The 21,122-nt window shown below is 45.5% G+C and overlaps 1 pseudogene across 1 annotated transcript in view; it reads left to right on the forward strand.

Moving 5' to 3' along the window:
• Positions 1 to 21,122, forward strand: part of LOC311127423 (NAD(P) transhydrogenase, mitochondrial-like) — a 46,434-nt pseudogene that overhangs the window by 13,989 nt on the left and 11,323 nt on the right. Inside the window, exons 10-16 of the transcript in view lie at positions 225 to 370; positions 653 to 848; positions 1,871 to 2,087; positions 4,422 to 4,582; positions 5,998 to 6,174; positions 6,723 to 6,879; positions 10,987 to 11,068. The product of the transcript in view is annotated as an NAD(P) transhydrogenase, mitochondrial-like (transcript). The remainder of the gene's footprint in view (positions 1 to 224; positions 371 to 652; positions 849 to 1,870; positions 2,088 to 4,421; positions 4,583 to 5,997; positions 6,175 to 6,722; positions 6,880 to 10,986; positions 11,069 to 21,122) is intronic.

The following is a 21,122-nucleotide window of genomic DNA, read 5'->3' on the forward strand; positions in this document are numbered from 1 at the left end:
CACCAAGAAAACCCCCAGCTACTACATTCATTGAGTTGGCCTTTAGGAACCTTTTGTGCGCACACTTTTAATGTGTTACTCAAATATCAAATAAGGGTGCTATAAATAATATTTGAAATATGACCGTCTTCACCCTGTTATGCCTGAAGCATTCCAACAAGAGTGTTTGTGCAGACCGTTGTCTACCAGGTTGAGTTTGACTGGTTTTGTTCTCTTTCTCTCAGGTGGTTTCCTGGTCACCAAAAAGATGCTGGACATGTTCAAGTGTCCCACTGACCCTCCAGAATAAAACCACTCTTACCTACTGCCCACCGGGGTGTTTGTGGGGGGCTATGGAGTCGCCATGCAGGCTGGCTACAACATTAAACAGGTGAGCATCACCTAACCCTCACACTATGTACCACCAATCAGGTGGGCTCAGGTGTTGTGTTCAGTCGGTTGTGTTAAGTAGGCAGAGTGAAATGGGCATGTATTACCTGAACTTAGAACAGGTTTTTAATTTAGAACAGGTTTTTAATTTAGAACAGGTTTTTAATTTAGAACCGGTTTTAATTTTCTGCATAGTGAACCTTTTGGCACTGTGTGCCCTACTGAACATGGCCCAGGTCTAAGCCACTGCTGTGTGTCTATCCCTCCCTCTCTCTCTCTGTAGATGATGTACCTGGGCTCTGGTATGTGCTGTGTGGGAGCCCTGGCTGGTCTGTCCAACCAGTCCAATGCCCGCCTGGGTAATGCCCTGGGCATGATGGGTGTGGCAGGGGGCATCGCTGCCACCCTTGGCTTCCTGAAGCCCACCCCTGTACTCCTGGCACAGATGAGTGCCGCCATGGCTGTGGGTGGCACCGCTGGTAAGTGTGTATATGCTTGAGTGTACAAAACATTAGGCATAGACTGATCATGACATAGACTGAGCAGGTGAATCCAGGTGAAAGCTATGATCTTTTATTGATGTTACTTGTTAAATCCACTTCAATCAGTGTAGATGAAGGGGAGGAGACAGGATAAATAAGGATTTTTAAGCTTTGAGACCATTGAGACATGGATTGTGTATGTGTGCCATTCAGAGGGTGAATGGGCAAGACAAATTATTTAAGTGCCTTTGAACGGGGTATGGTAGTAGGTGCCAGGCACACCTGTTTGAGTGTGTCAAGAACTGCAACGCTGCTGGGTTTTTCACGCTCAACAGTTTCCCGTGTGTATCAAGAATGGTCCACCACCCAAAGGACAACCAGCCAACTTGACACATCTGTGGGAAGCATTGGAGTCAACATGGGCCAGCATCCCTGTGGAACGCTTTCGACACCTTGTAGAGTCCATGCCCCGACGAATTGAGGCTGTTCTGAAGGCAAAAGGGGGTGCAACTCAATATTAGGAAGTTGTTCCTGTGTGTGTGTTGGATTTGCATGCTTGAATGATCTGAACAACATGTTATTTACTATAGTCGACATGTGTTGTCTCCTTCAATCATATGAGTAACTGCTTACTGCTCATACTGCAGCAGTGCTGAGGTAATGGTCACCATCATGTCTGAATCATGATCCAGTCAGGTCAATCTACATGGTAATTCTTCCTGGAATCAAGCTGGAACCTAGACTAAACCATCCGTTCAGACCTTAGCCTGTTTGCTTTTCCAGATGCTCCTATTAACCCCGTCCATGTCTGCAGGGCTTCAAGAAGAACACACACACACCAAAACACACATAGACGGAGGTGCACTCACAAACAAGGAATTTCCCCCAAACAGCCCTTATCAGCCACACCTGTGCCTCAGGACTGCCCGTTTCCCACCAGTCCTTAGGGTGTGTGTCTTTGCGCACGTCTCTGTATGTGTTGTCCGGTTCTCATCCCCTCTGCCCCCCCCCCCCCCCAGGGTTGGGTATCGCTAGGAAGATCCAGATCACAGACCTCCTTCCACAGCCTGGTGGGTCTGGCTGCAGTGCTGACCTGCGTGGCAGAGTACAGGATCAAGTACCCTCATTTTGCTACCAACCCGGCTGCCAACCTCACCAAGATCATCGCCTACCTGGGCACCTTCATCAGAGGGGTCACCTTCAGCAGATCCCTGGTGGCTTATGGGAAACTGCAAGGTGAGGACGGACGATTGGGATTGGGCATAGTGATACATTATATTTCAATTCGATGTAATTCTATGGGATTGGGGAGGTGGAAGTGGGATGTTGTTTTTGTTGGGAGCTGCGAGTGAAAAGGGGTAGGAAATGCTGCGAGTGAAAAGGGGTAGGAAATCCTAGGCCAAGCATGCCATGAGTTTTTACGGTTCCATTTGTACCTGTCAGTAAATGAGGCAGTTAAAGTCATACTTATATTCCTCATACATATTCATCATCGCGGTCCATTGATTTGATTAATTTGTCCATAGATTTTATTATTCATAGACTATATATACAAAAGTATGTGGACACCCCTTCAAATTAGTGGATTTGACTATTTCAGCCACACCCGTTGCTGACAGGTGTATAAAATCGAGCACACAGCCATGCAATCTCCATAGACAAACATTGGCATTAGAATGGACTTACTGAAGAGCTCAGTGACTTTCAACGTTGACCCGTCATAGGATTCCACCTTTCCAACAAATCAGTTCGTCAAATTTCTGCCCTGCTAGAGCTGCCCCGGTCAACTGTAAGTCTTGTTATTGTGAAGTGGAAATGTCTAGGAGCAACAACTGCTCAGCCGCAAAGTGGTAGGCCACACAAACTCACAGAACAGGACCGCTGAGTGCTGAAGTATGTCTATCCTCACTCACTACTGTGTTTCAAACTGCCTCTGGAAGCAACGTCAGCACAATAACTGTTCGTCGGGAGCTTCATGAAATGGGTTTCCATGGCCGAACAGCCTTACACAAGCCTAAGATCACCATGCGCAATGCAAAGCATTGTGGTGTAAAGCTTGCCGCCATTGGACTCTGGAGCGTGGTGAATCTGGCGTGATGAATCACGCTTTACTATCTGGCAGTCCGACGGACGAATCTGGGTTTGGCGGATGCCAGGAGAATGCTACCTGCCCGAATGCATAGTGCCAACTGTAAAGTATGGTGGAGGAGGAATAATGGTCTGGGGCTGTTGTTCATGGTTCGTGCTAGGCCCCATTCTAGACGATTCTGTACTTCCAACTTTGTGGCAACAGTTTTGGGAAGGCCCTTTCCTGTTTCAGCATGAGAATGCCCCCATGCACAAAGCGAGGTCCATACAGAAATGGTTTGTGGCCTGCACAGAGCCCTGACCTCAACCCCATCGAACACCTTTGGGATGAATTGGAATGCTGACTGCGAGCCAGGCCTAATCGCCCAACATCAGTGCTCGACCTCACTAATGCTCTTGTGGCTGAATGGAAGCAAGACCCCGCCGCAATGTTACAACATCTAGTGGAAAGCCTTCCCAGAAGAGGCTTGAGGCTGTTATAGCAACCAACTCCATATTAATGCCCATGATTTTGGAATGAGATGTTCGATGAGCAGGTGTCCACATACTTTTGGTCATGTAGTGTATAGATTACACACATAGATTTTACTGCGTTTTCAGGAATTTTCTGCTAATGGACACTTAACTTAGACAGCTTGGGTTTGATCAAGTAACCCTCTGGTCAGTAGTAGACCAGTAGTGGTCTGGGTCCTTCAGGTTGATGCCTGAGCATCTGTACCCGACTCTGCACCCCTCCTCTCAGTCCCCTGTCCCAGCCGTGCCACCCAGGCCCCCCTGCTCCCAGCTAGGCCAGGCGGAACCTCTCCCAGTTTGGCACTAATTAGCCCCTCCGCCCCCAGTCATTTTCCACTTGTTCCCGAAAGCTGGAACACATTATCCCAGGGAGCGTTCCCACTCCACAGTCCCACTGGAACCTGGAAAACCTGCTCCGATAAAAGATTAAAACCTACATTTTCCCCAAAATGCACATTTCATGCTTTCTTTTCTTTTTTTCTTTTTTTTTCAGTTGTGGGTTTGTTTTGGAAGGCTTTCAAAATGAGGAAAAAAGTCAAGGAAATGTTACAATGCGTCCCATATCACAGGTGGTGGAATCCAGATGCTGGCTCTGTTAATTTGATTATCAACATGTATTCGGTTTCAATTTAGCATGAAGCAGCCTCATGAACACATTTCAGTCTCTGAAATGAAAATCAATTTAGAAACGGTAACTTTCTCTGCTATCTTTCTACCTGCCTGCCAAGGATTGAGTTAGTTCAGGGAGAAAAGTACAACTCCCTTTTTAATCCATACAGTATGTGTGATAGTGACATCCTTGGATAATAAATAACATGCTCACTTTCAGATTGTTCCTCAAAAGTGGTTGGGGCCTGAATACTTGTAAATGGAGGACAAAATAAATGAGATGGACAGCACATAGTGACATCCTAACATGCATTTAGCTCTATATGTCCATGCCTACAGTTTTTCTCCTCCTCTCTCTAGGTGTGCTGAGCTCCGCCCCACTCCAGCTCCCTGGGCGCCATGCTATGAATGCTGGGCTGATGGCCTCCTGTGTGGGCCTGATGATCCCCTACATGCTGGACCCCAGCTACACCGCAGGCATCACCTGCCTGGGCTCTATGTCCGCTCTCTCGGCCGTCATGGTACGACCTACACACCGCCTCTACCCAAATCAAAGAAATAGAATTACTGGGACGGACATCCACATTCAAATCAATGTTTGAAGTTATGAGGGTGCAGTGCCATTTTTATGGTTTGAGAGTCTTTTCCTGTTCTACTAATTCTATATCTATGGCCCTAATATCCACCAACCTGGACTGACCAGTGATCTTTGAACTAACTCTTAGAAATAGGATGGAACTTACCTGTTTGTGCCATTGGAATCCTGTGCTCTAGCCCATTTTAGGTAGGTTTAAGTTCAGCTATCCTTCAATAAAAAGCGCTCTGCTTACGATCCTGCTCCACTGTTGGCCCTTAAGGAGAATTTTCATTGGAAGCATTAACCACATGATCAATCCATAATAAGATGATGGATGGAAGGTAAACTAAGATGAGGTTTTGAAGCAGTACTGAGAGAAGGTGGTTCTGGTTAAAACTGTTGTGAATGTTGGCTGCTCAGGCCTCCATGTGGTTTGTCAATAACAAGGACATTTTGACGTTGTATAAATCAACGGATATTCATTTCTTACGTATACAATATCACACCACTCTTGACTGATAAGGTGTAGCTAAACAATCACCTGTGCCTGAGCATGAATGTCTTTAAAAGGAGATCTGATATTGTTCAAGTCCTGCCCTCTCTGTTTGTTTGATGGAGTGTATCGTTGCATAATGTGAGGTAGCTGGCTCTGGTTAGAGCCATTCCCTGAGTTGGGTATCTTGGAGAGTAACATTAGGATGATATCATAGAGAGCACTTGAAATGAATACTCCTTGTTTTGACAAACACCTTACGCAATGACTGAGGCCCACTGCATCCTGATAGGGGTTAAATGCACTATATTTCTACTACCTGATCAGATTTCTCTATTTACCATTCAATAATACTGTTTATGAATGGTCTGTTTATGCCCAAGTGTTTACATTTTAGTCATTTAACAGATGCTCTTATCCAGAGCGACTTACAGTTAGTGAGTGCATACATTCTTTTTATTTATGTATTTTTTTCATACTGGCCCCCCGTGGGAATCGAACCCACAACCCTGGCATTGCAAATGCCATGCTCTACCAACTGAGCTACATCCCTGCCGGCCATTCCCTCCCCTACCCTGGACGACGCTGGGCCAATTGTGCGCCGCCCCGTGATTCTCCTGGACAGAGCCTGGATTCGAACCAGGATCTCTAGTGGCACTTAGACCACTGCGCCACTCGGGACAATGCTTACATGTGAGTTTATATAGGCCAGGCCTACTACTCACATATGACACATGATCTTTGTATACCTTCTTTTGTATGGACAATATATTGAATTTAACAACACATGAATGAAATGTATGTCTTGCTTTATTAATCCCACGGACATATCAACCTTCAGTCTAACGGTAGTCTTGTTCTTCTAGGGCCTGACTCTGACAGCAGCCATCGGCGGTGCAGACATGCCGGTGGCCATCACGGTGCTCAACAGCTACTCCGGCTGGGCCCTGTGTGCTGAGGGCTTCCTGCTCAACAACCTGCTCACCATCGTAGGGGCCCTCATCGGCTCCTCAGGGGCCATTCTCTCCTACATCATGTGTGCGGTAAGTATTGGTCTGTATTTACGAAGTGTCACACGTCCTATAGAACAGGGGTATTCAACTCTTACCCTATGATGTCTGGAGCCTGCTGGTTTTCTGTTCAACCTGATCATTAATTGCACACACCTGGTGTCCCAGGTTCAAATCAGTCCCTGATTAGAGGGGAACGATGAAAAAATGCAGTGGAACTGGCTTCGAGCTCCAGAGTTGAGTTTGAGGGCTATAGAATGATTAAGGTATGGAGCCTATAGTCCTTCCGTCTGTCCGTATTTAGGAAGTGTCACACATCAGACAGTATGGGTTAAATAGGCCACATCAGCTCATAACCTACATGTAAACTTTGAAGATGCTAAAATATGCAAGGCAGTTTCTGTGCTTCCACAATTCTCCACTAGGAGGAACTCTAACTGTACTTAAATGCCTTCTTGGCTGCATTGACTGCCTGAAAGAAACTGGCTTCACTGAAAAATGTTGACTTAAAACGGCTGAGCAGCTTTTGATCCTATCCATCTCTGTACTCCCCCTCGTCTCTCTTCTCTCCCCCTGGCTAGGCCATGAACCGTTCCCTGGCCAACGTGATCCTGGGTGAGTACGGTACATCATCCACTGGGTCAGGCAAGCCCATGGAGATCGTAGGAACACACACAGAGGTCAATGTGGACCAGACTGTTGAAATGATCAAAGATGCCCACAACCTCATCACTCCAGGTAGAGTCAAAACCCAACACCACACACACACACACACACACACAGCATGAACACAGTGGTACTTCCACACACCGGGGTACTGACCGGGTAGGTTCATTTAAACTAAACCACCCACGTACACAGGGTTCAACTGACAAATGTTTTTAAGACCTAGAGTGTAAGTGGGTTGTGGCCAAAGGTCTTGTGCAGAAAGTAGAAAACATGGTCCTTTGCCATCAACATTTTTCATAAATTACAGAACTTTTTTCTATGTTTAGCTAACCTCTGTTGACCTTGTTACATCACCAGTTAATTTGCTAAACTTCGTTAGGGCACCTCTCAAGTAGGGCCCGTCAGGCATGCAGGCCCACTCTATCCCGAGGTGGTCCAAGAGCCTGGGTCGTGTTTGGGAGTAGGGTTTATTGAAGCTTTGACAGACCTCTGTATAATCTCACTCTCTGTCTTTCCACTCTCCCACCCTGTCTGAAAACCCGTCCCCTGACGACAGCTCTCTGCACATTGCTTTTCCAACCTAGTGGTGAAGTGAACTGTTTAGTGAGAAGTCACTGGCAGGCAGCAGGGACTGATAGTTCAGCCTCAGACTGTCCTGGTCCATATGCTGCTTCCAGAGAAAGTAAAGGAGGAAGAGAAAAGAAGGCTCTTTTTTAAAGGCTTTAATATGCATTATCCATATGGCTCTGGTCAAAAGTAGTGCACAATAAATGGGGATAGGGTGCCATTTGGGACACAGACCCAACCTAGTGGCTGGCTCTGCTCTTCTAAACAGCCTGGTTCTCTGTCGCTCGGCTTGACCTCCTGGGCCGGTAAGTGTAATGGCCTCCAGCAAAGCTTATGGCTCTGTCTGTCCTCTGTCTGCATCTGCATCCACTTTGTTCACTACAACAGAGAACTGGACCATTACGGGCAGACAGGACGAACAGATGGAGGGACGATGAGATGTGGGAAGATGAATAAAGAGAAGGGGAGAAAATATGATTTAACGTGGCACTCCAGAGTATACAGGCATGCGGGGCCAAGCACAACAGAGATGGCTCCTTCATTTAAAACACACCGCCGCTGGCAGTCCAGCCTCCAGCCGTCCAGCAGGGCTCAACCCTACGGTGTCCTGACCCAGCCATGGACCCAGACATTAGACAGTTAGACTCTATCTATCTAACATGGATCTACACCATGGGCCCCTGTAGACAGTGGGGGAGAGTTACGATGTTACTATATCTATTGTGGAGGATGTTCTGAACTTCTAAAGTACACAGTTATCTCACTGACTACTGCAAACCCAGACTTGTTTTTGTATCCAAATATTATTTTCAAGCATCTTCTCCAAATGTACCCAAATTAGCCGGTGTTTGTGTGCCAGGTAGTCCTGCCAGACTGGAAGGTGATCCTCAGCTTCTAAGCTTGGTGTTATGGTGCACTGTTCCACTGTTGCTCTCTGTGTTGTCAGTGGGTCCCAGATTCTCCTGCTGACTGCAGTGCACCACACTACACCAGGCCCGAGCTGGGGCTGGAACCGGAGCTGTCTTGTTTTCCTTTTCACATTTCCTATAATTGGACCAGTCACAGTCACTTTGCTTGATTGACATCAGTGGAAACATTTAAGACTTTTTTTGATAAACACTGGCCTTGTCTGGACGGGATTGTTTTCGTTAGGAGAAAAGCTTGTGTTTGAGGGTCTGCATGAAGAAAATGAAAATCATTAAGGAGCGAGTGTGGACCGTAGATATGCTCAGTGCAACATGCTGTGTTTAAAGCAGAGTACTTGACGGCTGTTGTGACAGGCCTATCAAACGTTGTAAACAGCAATTGAGGCTTTAGATTGTCCATTTGCTGTGAATTATTGTTTCTCTCTCTTGGATGGTGCTCATTTCAGTAAGAGGCTTCTCAACTCTGCACGAGGCAGATGAAAGATGAGTGTTGATGGTCGTTGTTGTGTTTGAAAGGCCTAGGTTGGCTTTGGAATGGTGGAGACGAGTGAACAAAGGCTTACTTCGTCTTTTGAGTTAAAAATGTCCTGTCTACCACATGTACTGGAGCAATTCATGTGCACTTGCAGCTGATCAATGTACATGTAAGAAAATCCCAATATCTTTTTTTGGGCAATAAGTAATTATTTTCCGTCAGTACTTTGATAAGATCATCCTTAAAGGGGAAATCTGTAGTTGGGAAAAACAACAAAACCGCCACCCCGCCACTTGTTTTGGTAAATGGCTGAGGGATGGAGCAGGAGAAATGTAACCACTCTCAAATTCATAGGCAGAGCTATGGATGCAAGGACTGACCATCCATGAGGTCATAATGATAGTTTAACCATGTTTTCAAGCGATACAGTGTTTGTTTACAATTACATTGTTTACAAACAATGCAGTAAAACAAGCTTATATTTGACTTTCTGCAGTTGAACAAAGCTCATGGGGCATTTATAAGTTATATTCTTCAAAGATTAATAGCTATATACAGTGCCTTCAGAAAGTATTCAAACCACTTGACTTTTTCCACATTTTGTTGTGTTACAGCCTGAATTTAAAATGGATTAAATTGAGATTTTGTGTCACTGGCATACACACAATACCCCATAATGTCAAAGTGGAATTATGTTTTTAGAAAATGTTACAGATTAATTTAAAATGAAAAGCTGAAATGTCTCGCTACCAAAGGTGACTCTGGGTTGAATACTTATCTAATCAAGATATATTATTATTTATTTTTTTCTTTACAAATGTTAGAGTTTTTCTTCCACTTTGACGTTACAGAGTATTTTGTGTAGATCGAATGGAAAAATAAAAATGAAATCCATTTTAATCCCACTTTGTAACACAACAAAATGTGGAAAAATTCAAGGGGTGTGAATACTTTCTGAAGGCACTGTATATCATACATTTAAAAGGGGAAGACATGGACTAAAGCTAGAATCCTTAATTGAAACAATAACAAAGCTGAGGGATGGGCCTGGAGAAATGTAACCACTCTCAAATTGATATGGATGCAAGGACTGGCCATCCATGAGATCAAAATTATAGTTTTGACCATGTTTTGAGGCTATATAATGTTTGTTTACATTTACATTGTTTACAAACATTTGGGTAAAACAAGCTTATATTCTGTTACGACAGTTGAACTGAGCTCATGAGTTATTTATGTTATATTCTTCAAGAATCAATATATCATTAATTTATACATAAAAAAATGGATGTAGCAACTAAGGATTCTAGCTTCAAGAGTAACATTGATTTGCTCCAGATTCCCGGACATGCTCCCACTTGACAGCTTCAGATAAAAGGATTGAAATCATTTCACAACTGATTATTTTTTTTCAGCCTTGATGTACTTTATTTATTTTACAGTGTTTGTTTATTGTGTTATAAAATAACAAGCTCAATTATTTCACCTCCAGTCTTGTTGAAATGAGAGGAAAGAGCTCCCACTTGTATGTAGGATTATTATGAAAACCATATTCTGCTATTTGAGACAATACATACAGATAAACTAGGTTAGTAGACTTGTTTACGCCTAAGCCCTCAGACATCCTCTGTTCCACTTGGTATCCACTGGTCCTGAACTTTAATTCCCTATTGCTGGGATATGTTGGTTTGAATATTTTTCTTGTTAGAATTTTCAGGTTTGATCAGTTTCACTGTGCCCAAATACCTGGTGTGTCAAAACCAAAAACGGATAAATAACATTTAAGGAAATAGAATTTATTGGTAATTTCCTAAATGTTAAATGTGTTTATATAAGGATGATTTGATTCTTTTGAAGCACGTTTGATAGGGCTTTATGCAAATGTTTGTTTTTTTAGCATCAGAAGATCAATGTCTGGATAAGAATCTCTGGGATTGTCTGAGTATTTTTGCTATTTATACAAGCATTTTTTATCACTGTTCAGAGGTAGTAGTCAGTTTTTGACTTGGATTAAGATGTGCCAGTCAAAATCCAGGCAGACTGTGTTCTGAAGTTTTATTGTGTTCCCTCTATTTTTCTGACTTTTATACAGACAGCAGTTGACAGGTTTTCATAGCAAATGTTACCATTTTCTTTTGAAAGCTTTCTCTGCTTGTTTTTAATGACTATTGTGTTTTCCACTCAGGCTGTTGTGTTCTTGTCCTGCAGGTTATGGTCTATGTGCTGCCAAGGCCCAGTACTGCATTGCTGAGCTGGTCAAGATGCTGCAGGAGCAGGGCAAGATTGTCAGGTAAGGACCCTGGTAAACAGATTACCATAGACTCTTCCCAATGGTAACCAAAGCTATGGCCCTAACCCAGGGGTGGGCAAAATAAAAAAAGGTTGGACAAAAAGCGGTTTCTGTTTCTTCCTACGAATTTGGCTCTAGCTTTTGAAGGGTTGGAGCTATTAGCTATTAAGACCCCATTCCTGATACTTAAGACTCACAGGAAACGTGTGTCTACAACGCTCAAAGGCCATTGGAAAGGCCTGTGACAAAACTGCAATTGAAAGCAATGCAGACCTTCTTTTCTACACACACAATTATTACCTGATCATCTTCCCTTAGTGAGCAAATCATCCACCGCTTCCGAGTATATTACTCTCTAACGTTCAGTCCCTGGACAATAGAGTAGACGAGCTTAAACTTTCCAATACCTTTCTGATGCATTTCAGTAGGGCTGAGAATTGTCAGGGACCTCACGATACGATATTGTCACGATACTTAGGTGCCGATATGTATTATGATTCTCACAATTCTATATATATTCAATACTGCGATTTTATTGAGATTTTAAGTTCCAAACATATTTCTCACTATATGTCTGCTGCAGAGACTAGAGAGTGCATGAGAAATTTTTAGTTTAAATTTAAGTTGGCAGGTACAACCAACTATCGCTAGCTAACGTTACCTAGCAAAAAAATAAAACATGTTTTTATTTTTTGTACAAACCGATACGTGGAGTTTACTCCAATTAGGGGAGGGATGGTAGGGTTAGGGGGAAATATATTTAAAAAATATTTATTTTATACATTCCAGGATTTTTCTTTATTTTTACTATTTTCTACATTGTAGAATAATAGTGAAGACATCAAAACTATGAAATAATACATATGTAATCATGTAGTAACAAAAAAAGTGTTAAACAAATCAAAATATATTTTATATTTGAGATTCTTCAAAGTAGCCACCCTTCTTTGCCTTGATGACAGCTTTGCACACTCTTGGCATTCTCTCAACCAGCTTCATGAGGTAGTCACCTGGAATTAATTTCAATTAACAGCTGTGCCTTGTTAAAATGTGTAGAATTTCTTTCCTTCTTAATGCGTTTGAGCCAATCAGTTGTGTTGTGACAAGGTAGGGGTGGTATACAGAAGATAGCCCTATTTGGTAAAAGACCAAGTCCATATTATGGCAAGAACAGCTCAAATAAGCAAAGAGAAACTACAGTCCATCATTACTTTAAGACATGAAGGTCAGTCAATCTGGAAAATTTCAAGAACTTTGAAAGTTTCTTCAAGTGCAGTCGCAAAAACCATCAAGCGCTATGATGAAACTGGCTCTCATGAGGACCGCCACAGGAAAGGAGGACCCAGAGTTACCTCTGCTGCAGAGGATAAGTTCATTAGAGTTACCAGCCTCAGAAATTGCAGCCCAAATAAATGCTTCACAGAGTTCAAGTAATAGACACATCTCAACATCAACTGTTCAGAGGAGACTGTGTGAATCAGGCCTTCATGGTCGAATTGCTGCAAAGAAACCACTACTAAAGGACACCAATAAGAAGAAGAGACTTGCTTGGGCCAAGAAACACAAGCAATGGACATTAGACTGGTGGAAATCTGTCCTTTGGTCTGATGAGTCCAAATTTGAGATTTTTGGTTCCAACCGCTGTGTCTTTGTGAGACGCAGGGTAGGTGAACGGATGATCTACACATGTGTAGTTCCCACCGTGAAGCATGGAGGAGGAGGTGTGATGCGGTGGGGGTGCTTTGCTGGTGACACTGTCTGTGATTTATTTAGAATTCATGGCACACTTAACAAGCATGGCTACCACAGCATTCTGCAGCTATACGCCATCCCATCTGGTTTGCGCTTAGTGGGACTATCATTTGTTTTTCAACAGGACAATGACCCAACACCTCCAGGCGGTGTAAGGGCTATTTAACCAAGAAGGAGAGTGATTGAGTGCTCCATCAGATGATCTGGCCTCCACAATCACCCAACCTCAACCCAATTGAGATGGTTTGGATGAGTTGGACCGCAGAGTGAAGGAAAAGCAGCCAACAAGTGCTCAGCATATGTGGAAACTCCTTCAAGGCTGTTGGAAAAGCATTACAGGTGAAGCTGGTTGAGAGACTGCCAAGAGTGTGCAAAGCTGTCATCAAGGCAAAGGGTGGCTACTTTGAAGAATCTCAAATATAAAATATATTTTGATTTGTATAACACTTTTTTGGTTACTACATGATTCCATATGTGTTATTTCATAGTTTTGATGTCGTAACTATTATTCTACAATGTAGAAAATAGTAAAAATAAAGAAAAACCTTTGAATGAGTAGGTGTGTCCAAACCTTTGACTGGTACTGTATATATTTACAAAAAAATATGTGGGGGACTGGAAATGATGCAGACAATTCCATTGATGGAAGGCAGAATCTATCTGCAATATTAAGTCTGACCTACCCCATATTCAATTAATTTGACATCTTTTCTTGTTATCGACAAGATGGCATCAACAGACACGGTCGCCTGTTTCTAGCTCCTAGCCAACTTTGCAGTATTTTGTTATTTCTTACATTATTTGCTCAGAACATTTCTAGTATTATTACCTAGAGCTAAAAATAATTTAGAAATTAGACAAGAAATTTGAGTTCCCTGGATCCTATTTTTGGACTTCCTGAGGCAGCCCATTCATCCCGGGTGCTAAACCAAAACGTTGACACCAGAGAAGTGGGGTTCTAGTCAGGCTCAGGCGGCGAGCAAACCGTCCACTGCACGTTCAGTCCCTGGACAATAAAGTAGACGAGCTCAGATCAAGGATCTCCTTTCAGAGAGACATAAGGGACTGTAACATACTCAGTTTTCATGACTCCGGATATATTGTCCCTGTCCATACAGACAGCGGGGTTCTCCGTACACTTGACTTTGTGCAAACTGGATATCCTGAGGCCGCATTTATTGTAGCTGGGGACTTTAATATAGGAAATATGAGGAAAACACTCCCAAAATTCCTGTGCTACACATTGAGAGAACACGCTTAACCATTGTTACTCTCCCTTCCTGGACGGCTACAAGGCCCTCCCCCGCCCTCCCTTCTGCAAATCAGATCACATCTCCATCCTGCTCCTCCCCACCTATAGGCAGAAACTTAAGCAGGAAGCACCCGTGGTAAGGACTGTTCAACTTTGGTCTGACCAATCAGAATCTATGATTCAAGACTGTTTTGATCACACGGATTAGGAATTGCTGCGGGTCGCCTCTGGGAATAGTATCAACGTGAACACTGACTCAGTGACTGAGTTCATCAGGAAGTGCATAGAGGATGTTGTTCCTACTGTGACGATTAGAACTTATCCAAACCAAAAAACGTGGGAAGATGGCAGCATTCGTGCAAAACTGAAAGTGTGAACCACCGCATTTAACCACGGCAAGGTGACTGGGAACATGGACTTGTGCAAATAGACCAGCTATGACAGTACAGGGACAAAGTGGAGTCGTAATTCAACGGCTCAGACACAAGACTCATGTGGCAGAGACTCCAGACAATCACAGATTATAAAGGGAAAGGCAGCCACGTCGCGGAAAAGCTAAACACCTTCGCCCGCTTTGAGGGAAACAACACAGAGCCGCCGACGTGGGCCCTCGCCGCTCACGAGTACTGTGTGCTCCCGATCTCCGTGGCTGACGTGAGTAAGACTGTCACGTTCGTTCATAGACGGGTCAGACCAAGGCGCAGCGTGATATGCATACATGTTTGGTCTGTCGTAGCTGGCCGCGACCGGGAGACCCATGGGGCGGCGCACAATTGGCCCAGCGTCGTCCAGGGTAGGGGAGGGAATGGCCGGCGGGGATGTAGCTCAGTTGGTAGAGCATGGCGTTTGCAACGCCAGGGTTGTGGGTTCGCTTCCCACGGGGGGTATAAAAAATTATGTATGCACTAACTGTAAGTCGCTCTGGATAAGAGCGTCTGCTAAATGACTAAAATGTAAAAGTAAAATGTATTTAAACTTAATAAACACTCGACAAAACAATAAACGAAACGACACGTGAAGTCCAAGGTAGACACAAACAACATACCTCACACGGAACAAGATCCCACAACCCACTAGTGCCAATAGGCTGCCTAAGTATGGTCCCCAATCAGAGACAACGAGCGACAGCTGCCTTTGATTGGGAACCACACCGGCCAACATAGATCTAGACATACTAGACTATAAACATAGATCTACACCACATAGAAAATCACACCCTGACTCAACAAATAAGAGTCCCCAGAGTCAGGGCGTGACAGTACCCCCCCCCCCCAAAGGTGCGGACTCCGACCGCACAACCTTTACTTAACAGGGTAGGGGCCGGGTGGGCATTCCGCCTCTGAGGCGGATCCGGCTCCGGGCGTGACAACCACCTATTCTCCGCCTCCCTGTTGCGCCCCTGATCTGGTCTGGACCTCGGCGCGCTGCTTCCCCTCTCCTTCCTCCCACTATACTCCAAGCCCTGTCTGGACCCTGGTGTGGGAGACCCCGAACCTGGAGAGGGGCTGACGTCTGGGTCTGGACTGGAGCCGCTGACCGGAGCTGGACTTGGCACAGGTGGAGCGGACTGCTCTGGCTCCGGAGTGGAGCCGCTGACCGGATCTGGACTGAACCCCGGTGGAGCGGACTGCTCTGGTTCCGGAGTGGAGCCGCTGACCGGAGCTGGATCAGGCACCGGTGGAGCGGACTACTCTGGCTCCGGAGTGGAGCCGCTGACCGGAACTGGACTAGACCCCGGTGGAGTGGACTGCTCTGGCTCCGGTGTGGAGCAGCTGACCGGAGCTGGATCAGGCACCGCGGTGGAACGGGCACGGGCCGTGCCGGACTGGACACACTCACCACTGGTCTGGTGCGAGGAGCAGGCACGGGCCGAACCGGACTAGGCACATGCACCACTGGTTTGGTGCGAGGAGCAGGAACAGGCCGGGCCGGGCTGGCGACGCGCACCACTGGCTTGGTGCGAGGAGCAGGAACAGGCCGGGCCGGGCTGGCGATTCGCACCACTGGCTTGGTGCGAGGAGCAGGAACAGGCCGGGCTGGGAACACGCACCACTGGTTTGGTGCGAGGAGCAGGAACAGGCCGGGCCGGGCTGGCGACGCGCACCACTGGCTTGGTGCGAGGAGCAGGAACAGGCCGGGCCGGGCTGGCGATGCGCACCACTGGCTTGGTGCGAGGAGCAGGAACAGGCCGGGCTGGGAACACGCACCACTGGTTTGGTGCGAGGAGCAGGAACATGCCGGACCGGGCTGGCAACGCGCACCACTGGCTTGGTGCGAGGAGCAGGAACGGGCCGTACCGGACTGTGGAGGCGGACTGGAGGTCTGAAGCGGAGAGCTGGCACAACCCGTCTTGGCTGGATGCCTACTTCCGCACAGTAAATGTGAGGCATTAGCACAGGACGCACAGGGCTGTGCACGCGTACTGGCGATACAGTACGTAGAACCGGCGCAGGATATGCGGGACCGAGGAGGCGTACTGGAGACCAGGAGCGTTGAGCCGGCACACCCCGTCCTGGCTGGATGCCCATCTTCGCACGGCACGTGCGTGGTGCTAGCACAGGACGTATGGACTGTGCCGGCACACTGGCGACACAGTACGTAGCTCTGCATAACACGGAGCCTGCCCAGTCACACGCTTCCTCGCATGATACGGGGAGTTGGCTCTGCTCTAACACTAGGCTCCGCCAACCACCCTTTTAGCCCCCCAAATTTTTTTTCTTGGGGCTGTCTCTCGGGCTTCTTCCTCGACCGGCGTCCTCTGTGTTGCCGTTGCTCCTCTCCTGCCTGGGCATCTACCTTCGCCCATGGCCCTTTCCCCACAAATATCTCCTCCCATGACCACCACTTGCCCACCTGTGACATGGCTACTCTCTCCGCCTGGGCACGCTGCTTGGTCCGTGTTTGGTGGGATCTTCTGTCACGTTCGTTCATAGACAGGTCAGACCAAGGCGCAGCGTGATATGCATACATGTTTATTTAAACTTCATAAACACTCGACAAAACAATAAACGAAACGACGCGTGAAGTCCAAGGTAGACACAAACAACATACCTCACACGGAACAAGATCCCACAACCCACTAGTGCCAATAGGCTGCCTAAGTATGGTCCCCAATCAGAGACAACGAGCGACAGCTGCCTCTGATTGGGAACCACACCGGCCAACATAGATCTAGACATACTAGACTATAAACATAGATCTACACCACATAGAAAATCACACCCTGACTCAACAAATAAGAGTCCCCAGAGTCAGGGCGTGACAAAGACATTCAAGCGTGTTACCCCTCGCAAGGCTGCCAGCCCACATGGTATCCCAAGCTGCGTCCTCAGAGCATGTGCAGACTAGCTGGCTGGAGTGTTTACGGACATGACATTTCTCCCTATCTCAGTCTGTTGTCCCCACTTGCTTCAAGATGTCCACCATTTTACCTGTACTCAATAAAGCGAAGGTAACTAAACTAAATTGGACGGCAGGTAACCTAGTGATTTAAGAGCTTTGGGCCAGTAACCGAAAGGTTGATGGTTTGAATCCCCGAGCCGAGTAAGTGACAAATCTGTCGGTGTGCTCTTGAGCAAGGCACTTACCCCCTAATTGCTCCTGTAAGTTGCTCTGGATAAGAGCGTCTGCTAAATGACTAAAATGTAATGTAAAATGTAGCACTCACTTCTGTCATCATGGAGTGCTTTGAGAGGCTAGCTAAGGATCATATCACCTCCACCTTAGCCGACACCCTAGACCCACTACAATTTGCATACCGTCCCAAAGGATCCGCAGATGACGCAATCACCATGCACTGCACACTACCCTATCCCACCTGGACAAGAGGAATACCTATGTCTCCCGAGTGGCGCAGTGGTCTAAGGCACTGCATCGCAGTGCTAGCTGTGCCACTAGAGATCCTGGTTCGAATCCAGGCTCTGTCACAGCCGGCCGCGACCGGGAGACTCATGGGCAGCGCACAATTGGCCTAGCGTTGTCCAGGGTAGGGGAGGGAATGGCCGGCAGGGATGTAGCTCAGTTGATAGAGCATGGTGTTTGCAACGCCAGGGTTGTGGGTTCAATTCCCACGGGGGACCAGTATGAAAAAAAATATATATATATGTATTCACTAACTGTAAGTCGCTCTGGATAAGAGCGTCTGCTAAATGACTAAAATGTAAATGTAAATGTATGTAAGAATGCTGTTCATCGACTACAGCTCAGTCTTCAACAACATTTTGCCCTCCAAGCTGATCACTAAGCTCAGGGCCCTGGGTCTGACTTCCTGATGGGCCAACACCAGGTGGTGAACGTAGGCAACAACACCTGCGCTACGCTGATCCTCAACACGGGGGCTCCACAAGGGTGCGTGCTCAACCCCCTCCTGTACTCCCTGTTTACCCATGCCACACACGTCTCCAACTCAATCATCAAGGTTGCTGACAACACAATAGTGGTAGGCCTGATTACCAACAGGGAGAAGGTGAGAGCCCTGGGGGAGTGGTGCCAGGAAAATAACCTCTGCCTCAATGTCAATTAAACTAAGTAACTGATCGTGGACTACAGGAGACAGCAGAGAGAGGCTGAAGAAATTTGGCTTGGCCCCTAAGACCCTTACAAGCTTCTACAGAGGCACCATCGAGAGCATTCTGTCAGGCTGTATCACCGCCTGGTACGGCAACTGCACAGCCCACAACTGCATGGCTCTCCAGAGGGTGGTGCGGTCATCGCAACGCATCATCGGGGGCACACTGCCTGCCCTCCAGGACATCTACAGCACTCTGTGTCACAGGAAGAGTATCGTCAAGGGAAGAGTATCGTCAAGGACCTCAGCCACCCGAGCCACGGCCTGTTCACCCCGCTACCATCTAGAAGGCGGAGACCGTACAGGTGCAATACTGTTTTACATACTGTTTTACCCACTTTATACAGTACCTTCAGAAAGTATTCACACCCCTTGACTTTTTCCACATTTTGTTGTGCTACAAAGTGGCATTAAAATGGATTTAATAGAAAAAAATGTGTCAACGAATTACAGACAAACTGTAAAATAAATAAATAAAAATATATATATATAAATAAAAATTAAACACTGTCTTGATTAGATAAGTATTCAACCCCCTGATAAGTATTCAACCCCCTGAGTGTACAAAACATTAGGAACACCTGCTCTTTCCATGACAAAGACTAACCAGGTGAATCCAGGTGAAAGCAATGATCCCTTATTGATATCACTTGTTAAATCCACTTTAATCAGCGTAAGTGAAGAGGAGGAGACAGGTTAAAGAATGATTTTTGACAATTGAGACATGGATTGTGTATGTGTGCCATTGAGGGTGAATGGGCAAGACAAAAGATTGAAGTGCCTTTGAACGGGATGTCTCAAGAACTGCAACGCTGCTGGGTTTTTCACTCAACAGTTTCCTGTGTGTATCAAGAATGGTCCACCACCCAAAGGACACCCAGCCAACTTGACACAACTGTGGGAAGCATTGGAGTCAACATGGGTCAGCGTCCATGCCCCAATGAATTGAGGATGGTCTGAGGGCAAAAGGGGGTCCAACTCAATATTAGGACAGTGTTTCTAATGTTTTGTACACTCAGTGTATGTTAGAATCACCTTTGGCAGCAATTACAGCTGTGAGTCTTTCTGGGTAAGTCTAAGAGCTTTCCACACCTGGATTGTGTAACATTTGCCCATTTATTATTTTCAAAATTCTTCAGGCTCTGTCAATTTAGTTGTTGACCATTGCTAGACAACCATTTTCAGGTCTTGCCATAGATTTCCAAGCAGATTTAAGTCAAAACTATAACTTGGCCACTCAGAAACATTCTCACTGTCATCTTGGTAAGCAACGCCAGTGTAGATTTGACCTTTTGTTTTAGGTTATTGTCTTGTTGAAAGATGAAATCATCTCCCAGTGTCTGGTGGAAAGCAGACTGAACCAGGTTTTCCTCTAGGAATTTGCCTGTGCTTAGCTCCATTCCGTTTATTTTTTATCCTGAAATACTCCCCATTCCTTAACGATTACAAGCATACCCATAACATGATGTAGCCACCACTGTGCTTGAAAATATGGAGAGTGGCACTCAGTAATATGTTGTATTAGATTTGCCCAAAACATACTGTAACAGTTTCTATTCAGGACAGGAAAGTTAATTGCTTTGCCACATTTTTTGCAGTATTACTTTAGTGCCTTGTTGTAACTACAATGTTGTTGATCCATCCTCAGTTTTCTCCAATCACAGCCATTAAACTATGTAACTGTTTTAAAGTCACCATTGGTCTCATGGTGAAATCCCTGAGCGGTTTCCTTCCTCTCTGGCAACTGAGTTAGGAAGGATGCCTGTATCTTTGTAGTGACTGGGTCTATTGATTCACCATCCACATGTAATGAATAACTTCACCATGCTCAAAGGGATATTCAATGTCTGCTTTTATTTTTACCCATCTACCAATAGATGCCCTTCTTTGCGAGGCATTGGAAAACTTCCCTGGTCTTTGTGGTTGAATCTGTGTTTGAAATTCACTGTTCAACTGAGGGACATTTACATTTACATTTTAGTCATTTAGCAGACCTTACAGCTGATTGTATGGGTGGGGTACAGAGATGAGGTAGTCATTCAAAAATCATGTTAAACTCTATTATTGTACATAGAGTGAGTCCATGCAACTTATTATGTGACTTGTTCAGCACATTTTTGCTCCTGAATTTATTCAGGCTTGCCATAACAAAGGGGTTGAATACTTACTGACTCAAGACATTTCAGCTTTTCGTAATTCCACTTTGAAAATATGGGGTATTGTGTGTAGGCCAGTGACCAAAAAACCTAAATGTAATCAATTTTAAATTCAGGCTGTAACACAGCAAAATGTGGAAAAAGTAAAGGGGTGTGAATACTTTCTGAAGGGCATCATTGCCAAAATCCTGAAGTATCCCTTTAAGAGCTAGTAACATAAGCATTTCGCTGCACACATTATAAACTGTATACACGACCAATAAACTTTGATTTATTAATGTTATGAACATTTACATTTTGTTAATTTAGTAGACGCTCTTATCCAGA

Source organism: Coregonus lavaretus (assembly GCF_964263955.1).
Source record: "Coregonus lavaretus genome assembly, chromosome: 4".
Classification (NCBI taxonomy): Eukaryota; Metazoa; Chordata; class Actinopteri; order Salmoniformes; family Salmonidae; genus Coregonus; species Coregonus lavaretus.